Source organism: Macrobrachium rosenbergii, chromosome 53 (assembly GCF_040412425.1).
Source record: "Macrobrachium rosenbergii isolate ZJJX-2024 chromosome 53, ASM4041242v1, whole genome shotgun sequence".
NCBI classification, from domain to species: domain Eukaryota; kingdom Metazoa; phylum Arthropoda; class Malacostraca; order Decapoda; family Palaemonidae; genus Macrobrachium; species Macrobrachium rosenbergii.
This window is the reverse complement of record NC_089793.1, coordinates 54,506,871-54,519,642: the sequence shown is the minus strand read 5'-3', so window position 1 is coordinate 54,519,642 and position 12,772 is coordinate 54,506,871.

Here is a 12,772-nt window from a genome sequence, read left to right as displayed (position 1 = left end):
TGGTTCTACTAATTAAATTCTTATATTTTGATGCAATGACGGGGCATGGTCCTACTAATTAAATTCTTATATTTTGATGCAATGACAGGGCATGGTCCTACTAATTAAATTCTTATATTTTGAGGCAATGACAGGGCATGGTCCTACTAATTAAATTCTTATATTTTGATGCAATGACAGGGCATGGTCCTACTAATTAAATTCTTATATTTTGATGCAATGACAGGGCATGGTCCTACTAATTAAATTCTTATATTTTGAGGCAAATGACAGGGCATGGTCCTACTAATTAAATTCTTATATTTTGATGCAATGACAGGCATGGGTCCTACTAATTAAATTCTTATATTTTGATGCAATGACAGGGCATGGTCCTACTAATTAAATTCTTATATTTTGAGGCAATGACAGGGCATGGTCCTACTAATTAAATTCTTATATTTTGATGCAATGACAGGGCATGGTTCTACTAATTAAATTCTTATATTTTGAGGCAATGACAGGGCATGGTCCTACTAATTAAATTCTTATATTTTGAGGCAATGACAGGGCATGGTCCTACTAATTAAATTCTTATATTTTGATGGCAATGACAGGGCATGGTCCTACTAATTAAATTCTTATATTTTGATGCAATGACAGGGCATGGTCCTACTAATTAAATTCTTATATTTTGAGGCAATGACAGGGCATGGTCCTACTAATTAAATTCTTATATTTTTTGACAGGCATGGTCCTACTAATTAAATTCTTATATTTTGATGGCAATGACAGGGCATGGTCCTACTAATTAAATTCTTATATTTTGATGCAATGACAGGGCATGGTCCTACTAATTAAATTCTTATATTTTGATGCAATGACAGGGCATGGTCCTACTAATTAAATTCTTATATTTTGATGCAATGACAGGGCATGGTCCTACTAATTAAATTCTTATATTTTGATGCAATGACAGGGCATGGTCCCTACTAATTAAATTCTTATATTTTTGGCAATGAGGGCATGGTCCTACTAATTAAATTCTTATATTTTGAGGCAATGACAGGGCATGGTCCTACTAATTAAATTCTTATATTTTGAGGCAATGACAGGGCATGGTCCTACTAATTAAATTTCTTATATTTTGATGCAATGACAGGGCATGGTCCTACTAATTAAATTCTTATATTTTGATGCAATGACAGGGCATGGTCCTACTAATTAAATTCTTATATTTTGATGCAATGACAGGGTATGGTCCTACTAATTAAATTCTTATATTTTGAGGCAATGACGGGGCATGGTCCTACTACTTAAACTCTTATATTTTGATGCAATGACAGGGCATGGTCCTACTAATTAAATTCTTATATTTTGAGGCAATGACAGGGCAGGGTCCTTCTAATTAAATTTTTATATTTTGAGGCAATGACTGAGCATGGTCCTACTAAGTAAATTCTTACATTTTGATGCAATGACAGGGCATGGTCCAACTAATTAAATTTCTATGTTTTGAGGCAATGACAGGGCATGGTCCTACTAATTAAATTCTTATATTTTGAGGCAATGACAGGGCATGGTCCTACTAATTAAATTCTTATATTTTGATGCAATGACAGGGCATGGTCCTACTAATTAAATTCTTATATTTTGAGGCAATGACAGGGCATGGTCCTACTAATTAAATTCTTATATTTTGATGCAATGACAGGGCATGGTCCTACTAATTAAATTCTTATATTTTGATGCAATGACAGGGCATGGTCCTACTAATTAAATTCTTATATTTTGATGCAATGACAGGGCATGGTCCTACTAATTAAATTCTTATATTTTGATGCAATGACAGGGCATGGTCCTACTAATTAAATTCTTATATTTTGAGGCAATGACAGGGCATGGTCCTACTAATTAAATTTTATATTTTGAGGCAATGACAGGGCATGGTCCTACTAATTAAATCCTTATATTTTGAGGCAATGACAGGGCATGGTCCTACTAATTAAATTCTTATATTTTGAGGCAATGACAGGGCATGGTCCTACTAATTAAATTCTTATATTTTGATGCAATGACAGGGCATGGTCCTACTAATTAAATTCTTATATTTTGATGGCAATGACAGGGCATGGTCCTACTAATTAAATTCTTATATTTTGAGGAGCAATGACAGGGCATGGTCCTACTAATTAAATTCTTATATTTTGATGCAATGACAGGGCATGGTCCTACTAATTAAATTCTTATATTTTGAGGCAATGACAGGGTATGGTCCAACTAATTAAATTCTTATATTTTGAAGCAATGACGGGGCATGGTCCTCCTAATTAAACACTTATATTTTGATGCAATGACAGGGCATGGTCCTACTAATTAAATTCTTATATTTTGAGGCAATGACAGGGCAGGGTCCTTCTAATTAAATTCTTATATTTTGATGCAATGACAGGTAATGAGCCTACTAATTAAATTATTATACTTTGATGGAATGACGGGGCATGATCTACTAATTAAATTCTTATATTTTGATGCAATGCCAGGGCATGGTCCTACTAATTAAATTTTTATATATTTGAGGCAATGACAGGGCATGTTCCTATTATTTAAATTCTTATATTTTGAGGCAATGACAGGGCATAGTCCTACTAATTAAAATCTTATATTTTGAGGCAATGACAGGGCATGGTTCTACTAATTAAATTCTTATATTTTGACGCAATGACAAGGCATGGTTCTACTAATTAAATTCTTATATTTTGAGGCAATGACAGGGTATGGTCCTACTAATTAAACTCTTATATTTTGATGCAATGACAGAGCATGGTCCTACTAATTAAATTCTTATATTTTGAGGCAATGACAGAGCAGGGTCCTTCTCATTAAATTCTTATATTTTGATGCAATGACAGGGCATGAGCCTACTAATTAAATTCTTATTCTTTGATGGAATGACGGGGCATGATCCTACTAATTAAATTTTTATATTTTGATGCAATGACAGGGCATGGTCCTACTAATTAAATTCTTATATTTTGAGGCAATGACAGGGCATGGTCCTACTAATTAAATTCTTATATTTTGAGGCAATGACAGGGCATGGTTCATACTAATTAAATTATTACATTTTGACGCAATGACAGGGCATGGTCCTACTAATTAAATTCTTATATTTTGAGGCAATGACAGGGCATGGTCCTACTAATTAAATTCTTACATTTTGATGCAATGACAGGGCATGATCCTACTAATTAAATTCTTATATTTTGAGGCAATGACAGGGCATGGTCCTACTAATTAAATTCTTATATTTTGAGGCATTGACAGGGCATGGTCCTACTAATTCTATTCTTATACTTTGATGCAATGACGGGACATGATCCTACTAATTAAATTCTTATATTTTGAGTCAATGGCAGGGCATGGTCCTACTAATTAAATTCTTATATTTTTAGGCAATGACAGGGTATGGTCCTATTAATTAAATTCTTATATTTTGATGTAATGACAGGGCATGGTCCTACTAATTAAATTCTTATATTTTGATGCAATGACAATGCATGGTCCTACTAATTAAATTCTTATATTTTGAGGCAATGACAGGGCATGGTCCTACTAATTAAATTCTTATATTTTGATGCAATGACAGGGCATGGTCCTACTAATTAAATTCTTATATTTTGATGCAATGACAGGGCATGGTCCTACTAATTAAATTCTTATATTTTTGACAGGGCATGGTCCTACTAATTAAATTCTTATATTTTGATGCAATGACAGGGCATGGTTTTACTAATTAAATTCTTACATTTTGATGCAATTACAGGCCATGGTCCTACTAATTAAATTCTTATATTTTGAGGCAATGACAGTGCATGGTCCAACTAATTAAATCCTTATATTTTGAGGCAATGACAGGGCATGATCCTACTAATTAAATTCTTATATTTTGAGGCAATGACAGGCATGGTCCTACTAATTAAAATCTTATATTTTTGAGGCAATGACAGGGCATGGTCCTACTAATTAAATTCTTATATTTTGATGCAATGACAAGGCATGGTCCTACTAATTAAATTCTTATATTTTGAGGCAATGACAGGACATGGTCCTACTAATTAAATTCTTATATTTTTGCAATGACAGGACATGGTCCTACTAATTAAATTCTTATATTTTGATGCAATGACAGGGCATGGTTCTACTAATTAAATTCTTATATTTTTGATGGCAATGATAGGGCATGGTCTACTAATTAAATTCTTATGTTTGAGGCAAACTTATAATTTTGAGGCAATGACAGGGCATGGTCCTACTAATTAAATTCTTACATTTTGAGGGCAATGACAGGGCATGGTCCTACTAATTAAATTCTTATATTTTGAGGCAATGACAGGGCATGGTCCTACTAATTAAATTCTTATATTTGATGCAATGATGGGGCATGGTTCCTACTAATTAAATTCTTATATTTTGAGGCAATGACAGGGCATGGTCCTACTATTTAAATTCTTATATTTTGAGGCAATGACAGGGCATGGTCCTACTAATTAAATTCTTATATTTTGAGGCAATGACAGGGCATGGTCCTACTAATTAAATTCTTATATTTAGAGGCAATGACAGAGCATGGTCCTAAAAATTAAATTTTTATATTTTAAGGCAATGACAGGGCATGATCCTACTAATTAAATTCTTTTGATGGAATGACGGGTATTGTCTGCTAATTAAATTTTTATATTTTGATGCAATGATAGGGAATGGTCCTACTATTTAAATCTTATATTTTGAGGCAATGACAGGGCATGGTCTCTACTAATTAAATTCTTACATTTTGGGGCAATGACAGGGCATGGTCCTGCAATTAAATTCTTATATTTTTTGAGGCAATGACAGGGCATGGTCTTTTACTAATTAAATTCTTATATTTGATGCAATGACAGGGCATGGTCCTACTAATTAAATTCTTATATTTTGAGGCAATGACAGGGCATGGTCCTACTAATTAAATTTTTATATTTTGAGGCAATGACAGGGCATGATCCTACTAATTAAATTCTTGCAAAGACGAGGCATTGTCCTACTAATTAAATTCTTATATTTTGATGGCAATGAAAGGGCATGGTCCTACTAATTAAATTCTTATATTTTGATGCAATGACAGGGCATGGTTCTACTAATTAAATTCATATATTTTGATGTAATGACAGGGCATGGTCTTACTAATTAAATTTTTATATTTTGATGGAATGATAGGGCATGGTCCTACTAATTAAATTCTTATATTTTGAGGCAATGACAGGGCATGGTTCTACTAATTAAATTCTTACATTTTGACGCAATGACAGGGCATGGTCCTACTAATTAAATTCTTATATTTTGAGGCAATGACAGGGCATGGTCCTACTAATTAAATTCTTATATTTTGATGCAATGACAGGGCATTGTCCTACTAATTAAATTCTTATATTTTGAGCAAATGACAGGACATGGTTCTACTAATTCAATTCTTATATTTTGATGGAATGACAGCATGGTTCTATCTAATTAAATTCTTATATTTTGAGGCAATGACAGGCATGGTCCTACTAATTAAATTCTTATATTTTGAGGCAATGACAGGAATGGTCCTAAAAATTAAATTCTTATATTTTGCGGCAATGACAGTTCATGGTCCTACTAATTAAATTTTATATTTTGAGGCAATGACAGGGCATGGTCCTACTAATTAAATTTTATATTTTGAGGCAATGACAGGGGATGGTCCTATTCTTATATTTTGAGCCAATGACAGGGCATGGTCCTACTAATTAAATTTTTGAGGCAATGACAGGGCATGGTCCAACTAATTAAATTCTTATATTTTGATGGAATCGGGGCATGGTCCTACTAATTAAATTCTTATATTTTGAGGGCAATGACAGGGCATGGTCCTACTAATTAAATTCTTATATTTTGAAGCAATGACAGGGCATGGTCCTACTAATTAAATTCTTATATTTTTGCAATGACAGGGCATGGTCTTACTAATTAAATTCTTTTTTAAATAAATTTTATATTTTGAGGCAATGACAGGGCATGGTTCTACTAATTAAATTCTTATATTTTGATGCAATGACAGGGCATGGTCCTACTAATTAAATTCTTATATTTTGAGGCAATGACGGGCATGGTCCTACTAATTAAATTCTTATATTTTGATGCAATGACAGGGCATGGTCCTACTAATTAAATTCTTATATTTTGATGCAATGACAGGGCATGGTCCTACTAATTAAATTCTTATATTTTGATGCAATGACAGGCATGGTCCTACTAATTAAATTCTTATATTTTGATGCAATGAGAGGGCATGGTCCTACTAATTAAAATTTTGATGAAATGACAGGGCATGGTCCTACTAATTAAATTTTTATATTTTGATGCAATGACAGGGCATGGTCCTACTAATTAAATTCTTATATTTTGATGGAAATGACAGGGCATGGTCCTACTAATTAAATTCTTAAATTTTGATGCAATGACAGGCATGGTCCTACTAATTAAATTCTTATATTTTGATGGAATGATAGGGCATGGTCCTACTAATTAAAATTCTTATATTTTGAGGCAATGACAGGGCATGGTCCTACTAATTAAATATTATATTTTGATGCAATGACAGGGCATGGTCCTACTAATTAAATTCTTATATTTTGAGGGCAATGACAGGGCATGGTCCTACTAATTAAATTCTTATATTTTGATGCAATGATAGGGCATGGTCCTACTAATTAAATTCTTATATTTTGATGCAATGACAGGCAGGGTTCTACTAATTAAACTCTTATATTTTGAGGCAATGACAGGGCATGGTCCTACTAATTAAATTCTTATATTTTGAGGCAATGAGGGCATGATCCTACTAATTAAATTCTTATATTTTTGTCAATGACCTGGTCCTACTAATTAAATTCTTATATTTTGAGGTAATGACAGGGCATGGTTCTACTAATTAAATTCTTACATTTTGACGCAATGACAAGGCATGGTCCTACTAATTAAATTCTTATATTTTGAGGCAATGACAGGGCATGGTCCTACTAATTAAATTCTTATATTTTGAGGCAATGACAGGGTATGGTTCTACTAATTAAATTCTTATATTTTGACGCAATGACAGGGCATGGTCCTCCTATTTAAATTCTTATATTTTGAGGCAATGACTGGGCATGGTACTACTAATTAAATTCTTATATTTCGATGTAATGACGGGGCATGGTCCAACTAAATAAATTCTTATATTTTGAGGCAATGACAGGGGCATGCATGGTCCTACTAATTAAATTCTTATATTTTGGGCAATGACAGGGCATAGTCCTACTAATTAAATTCTTATATTTTGAGGCAATAACAGAGCATGGTTCTACTAATTCTTATATTTTGAGGCAATGAAATGGTCCTACTAATTATGATTATTATATTTTGGGCAATGACAGGGCATGGTCCTACTAATAAAATTCTTATATTTTGAGGCAATGACTGGGCATGGTCCTACTAAGTAAATTGTTACATTTTGATGCAATGATAGGGCATGGTCCAACTAATTAAATTCTTATATTTTAAGGCAATGACAGGGCATGGTCCTACTAATTAAGTTCTTATATTTTGATGCAATGACGGGCATGGTCCTACTAATTAAATTCTTATATTTTGATGCAATGATAGGGAAATGGTCCTACTAATTAAATTCTTATATTTTGAGGCAATGACAGGGTATGGTCCTACTAATTAAATTCTTATGCTTTGATGGAATGACAGGGCATGGTCCTACTAATTAAATTCTTATATTTTGAGGCAATGACAGGGCATGGTCCTACTAATTAAACTCTTATATTTTGATTGCAATGACAGGGTATGGTCCTACTAATTAAATTTATATTTTGATGCAAGGACGGGGCATGTTCTAATTAATAAATGGTCCTCTTAAATTTTGATTTTGGACAATGACAGGGCATGGTCCTACTAATTAAATTCTTATATTTTGATGGAATGAGAGGGCATGGTCCTACTAATTAAATTCTTATATTTTAATGCAATGACAGGGCATGGTCATACTAATTAATTTTCTTATATTTTGATGTAATGATAGGGCATGATCCTACTAATTAAATTCTTATATTTTGGTGCAATGACAGGGCATGGTTCTACTAATTAAATTCTTATATTTTGATGCAATGATAGGGGCATGGTCCTACTTAATTAAATTCTTATATTTTGAGGTAATGACAGGGCATGGTCCTACTAATTAAATTCTTATATTTTGAGGCAATGACAGGGCATGGTTCTACTAATTAAATTCTTATATTTTGAGGCAATGACAGGGCATGGTCCTACTAATTAAATTCTTTTATTTTGATGGAATGAGGGCATGGTTCTACTAATTATTTTCTTACATTTTGACATAATGACAGGGCATGGTCCTACTAATTAAATTCTTATATTTTGAGGCAATGACAGGGCATGGTACTACTAATTAAATTCTTTATTTTGATGGAATGATAGGCATGGTCCAACTAATTAAATTTATATTTTGATGGAATGACAGGGCATGGTCTACTAATTAAATTCTTATATTTTGATGCAAATGACAGGGGCATGGTCCTACTAATTAAATTCTTATATTTTGAGGCAATGACAGGGCATGGTCCTACTAATTAAATTTTATATTTCTGAGGCAATGACAGGGCATGGTCCTACTAATTAAATTCTTATATTTTGATGCAATGACAGGGCATGGTCCTACTAATTAAATTCTTATATTTTGAGGCAATGACAGGGCATGGTCTTACTAAAGTAAATTCTTATATTTTGGGGCAATGACAGGGCATGGTCCTACTAATTAAATTCTTATATTTTGAGGCAATGACAGGCATGGTCCTACTAATTAAAATCTTATATTTTGAGGCAATGACAGGGCATGGTTCTACTAATTAAATTCTTATATTTTTGATGCAATGACAGGGCATGGTCCTACTAATTAAATTCATATATTTTGAGGAATGATAGGGCATTGTCCTACTAATTAAATTCTTATATTTTGAGGCAATGACAGGGCATGGTCCTACTTATTAAATTCTTATATTTTGATGCAATGACAGGGCATGGTCCTACTAATTAAACTCTTAATTTTGATGCAATGACAGGGCATTGTCCTACTAATTAAATTCTTATATTTTGATGGCAATGACAGGCATGGTCCTACTAATTAAATTCTTATATTTTGATGCAATGAGGGGCATGATCTACTAATTAAATTCTTATATTTTGATGGAATGACGGGGCATGATCCTAATAATACTAATTTTTATATTTTAAAGGGTATGGTCAACTAATTAAATTCTTATATTTTGAAGCAATGATAGGGCATGGTCCTACTAATTAAATTTTTATATTTTGATGCAATGACAGGGCATGGTCCTACTAATTAAATTTTTATATTTTGAGGCAATGACAGGGCATGTTCCTATTATTTAAATTCTTATATTTTGAGGCAAGGACAGGGCATGGTTCTACTTAATAAATTCTTATATTTTGGGACAATGCCAGGGCATGGTCCTACTAATTAAATTCTTATATTTTGAGGCAATAACAGGGCATGGTTCTACTAATTAAATTCTTATTTTTTTGAGGGCAATGACAGGGCTGGTCCTACTAATTAAATTTTAACGCAATGACAGGGGCATGGTCCTACTATTTAAATTCTTATATTTTAGGGCAATGACAGGGCATGGTTCCTACTAATTAAATTCTTATATTTTGAGGGAATGACAGGGCATGGTCTACTATTTAATTTATATTTTGAGTCAATGTGGGCATGGTTCTAATAATTAAATAATTATATTTTGATGGAATGACAGGGCATGGTCCTACTAATTAAATTCTTATATTTTGAGGCAATGACAGGGCATGGTCCTACTATTTAATTATTATATTTTGAGGCAAATGGCAGGGTCCTACTATTAAATTTTATATTTTGTTCTATCCTACTAATTAAATTCTTATATTTTGATGCAATGACAGGGCATGGTACTACTAATTAAATTCTTATATTTTGAGGCAATGAGGGCATGGTCCTACTAATTAAATTCTTATATTTTGAGGCAATGACAGTGCATGGTCCAACTAATTAAATTCTTATATTTTGATTTCAATGACAGAGCATGGTTCTACTAATTAAATTTATATTTTGAGGTAAATGACAGGGCATGGTCTTATTAATTAAATTCTTATATTTTTGATGCAATGACAGGGCATGGTCCTACTAATTAAATTCTTACATTTTTGTCAATGACAAGACATGTTCCTACCTAATTAATATTTTTGACTGGGCATGGTTCTACTAATTAAATTTTTATATTTTGAGGAATGACAGGGCATGGTCCTACTAATTAAATTCTTATATTTTGAGGGTCAGGGCATGACATAAATTCTTATATTTTAAGTCAATGGTCCTACTATTTAAATTCTTTATTCTTTGATGGAATGATTCTGCATGATCCTACTAATTAAATTTTTATATTTTTGATGCAATGACAGGCATGGTCCAACTAATTAAATTCTTATATTTTGAGGCAATGAAGGGTATGGTCCTTAATTAAATTCTTATTTTGATGCAATGTCAGGGCATGGTCCTACTAATTAAATTCTTATATTTTGATGCAATAACAGGGCATGTCCTACTAATTAAATTCTTATATTTTGATCGTCCTACTGATTAAATTCTTGTTTGGGCATGGTCCTACTAATTAAATTCTTTTATATTTTGAGGCAATAACAGGGTATGGTCCTACTAATTAAATTTATATTTTGATGCAATGACAGGGCATGGTTCTACTAATTAAATTTTACATTTTGATGCAATGACAGGCATGGTCCTACTAATTAAATCTTATAATTTGAGGCAATGATAGGGCATGGTTCTACTAATTAAATTTTTATATTTTGAGGCAAGGACAGGGCATGGTCCTACTAATTAAATTCTTATATTTTGAAAAGACGAGGCATGGTCCTACTAATTAAATTTTTTATTTTTGAGACAATGACAGTTCATGGTCCTACTAACTAAATTCTTATATTTTGAGGCAATGACAGGGCATGGTCCTACTAATTAAATTCTTATATTTTGGGGCAATGACGGGGGATGGTCTACTAATTAAGTCTTATTTTTGAGGCAATGGGCATGGTCCTCTTAAATTCTTTTTGATGCAATAATATGGCATGGTCCTACTAATTAAATTCTTATATTTTGATGCAATGAGGGCATGGCATTTTGATCCTACTAATTAAATTCTTATATTTTGAGGCAATGACAGGGCATAGTCCTACTAATTAAATAGCATATTTTGAGGCATTGACAGGGCATGGTCCTACTAATTAAAATCTTATATTTTAATGCAATGAGAGGGCATGGTCCTACTAATTAAATTCTTATATTATGAGTCAATGACAGGGCATGGTCCTACTAATTAAATTTTATATTTTGATGAATGACAGGGCATGGTCCTACTAATTAAATTCTTATATTTTGCAGCAATGATGAGGCATGGTCCTACTAATTAAATTCTTATTTTTTGACGCAATGACTGGGCATATCCTACTAATTAAATTTTTATATTTTGATGCAATGACAGGGTATGGTCCTACTAATTAAATTCTTATATTTTGGGGCAATGTCAGGGCATGGTCTACTAATTAATTCTTATATTTTGACGCGCAATGACAGGGCATGGTCCTATTTAAGTATTATATTTTTGATGCAATGACAGGGCATGATCCTACTAATTAAATTCTTATATTTTGATGCAATGACGGGGCATGGTCCAACTAGAAGTAAATTCTTGCTATTTTGAGGCAATGACAGGACATGGTCCTACTAATTAAATTCCACATTTTTGAGGTAAATGACAGGGTATGGTCTCTACTAATTAAATTTCTATTTGGACGCAATGACAGGGCATGGTCCTATTTAAATTCTTATATTTTGAGGCAATGACTGGGCATGGTACTACTAATTAAATTCTTATATTTCGATGTAATAACAAGAGCATCCAACTAACAAATTCTTATACTTGAAAGACAGGCATATCCTACTAATTAAATTCCTTATATTTTGAGTGGCAATGACAGGGCATGATATTACTAATTAAATTCTTATAATTTGATGGAATGACGGGGCATGATCTAATACTAAATTCCTTATATTTTAGCAATGACAGGCATGGTCCTAATAATTCTATTCTTTATACTTTAAGACAATGACAGGGACATGATACTAACTAATTAAATTCTTATATTTTGAGGCAATAACAGGGCATGGTCCTACTAATTAAATTCTTATATTTTAGGCAATGACAGGGCATGGTCCTACTAATTAAATTTTTATATTTTGAGTGAAAATGACAGGGCATGGTCCTACTAATTAAATCCTTATATTTTGATGCAATGACAGGGCATGGTCCTACTAATTAAATTCTTATATTTTGATGCAATGACAGGGTATGGTCCTACTAATTAAATTTTATTATTTTGAGGCAATGACAGGGCATGGTCTACTAATTAATTATATTTTGATGCAAGGTCAGGGCAATGTTCTGTAATAAATTCTGATGCAATGACAGGGCAAGGATCCTACTAATTAAATTCTTATGCTTTGATGGAATGACTCTGCATGATCCTACTAATAAAATTTTATATTTTGATACATTGACACAGCATGGTTCTACTAATTAGGCAATGACAGGGCATGGTCCTA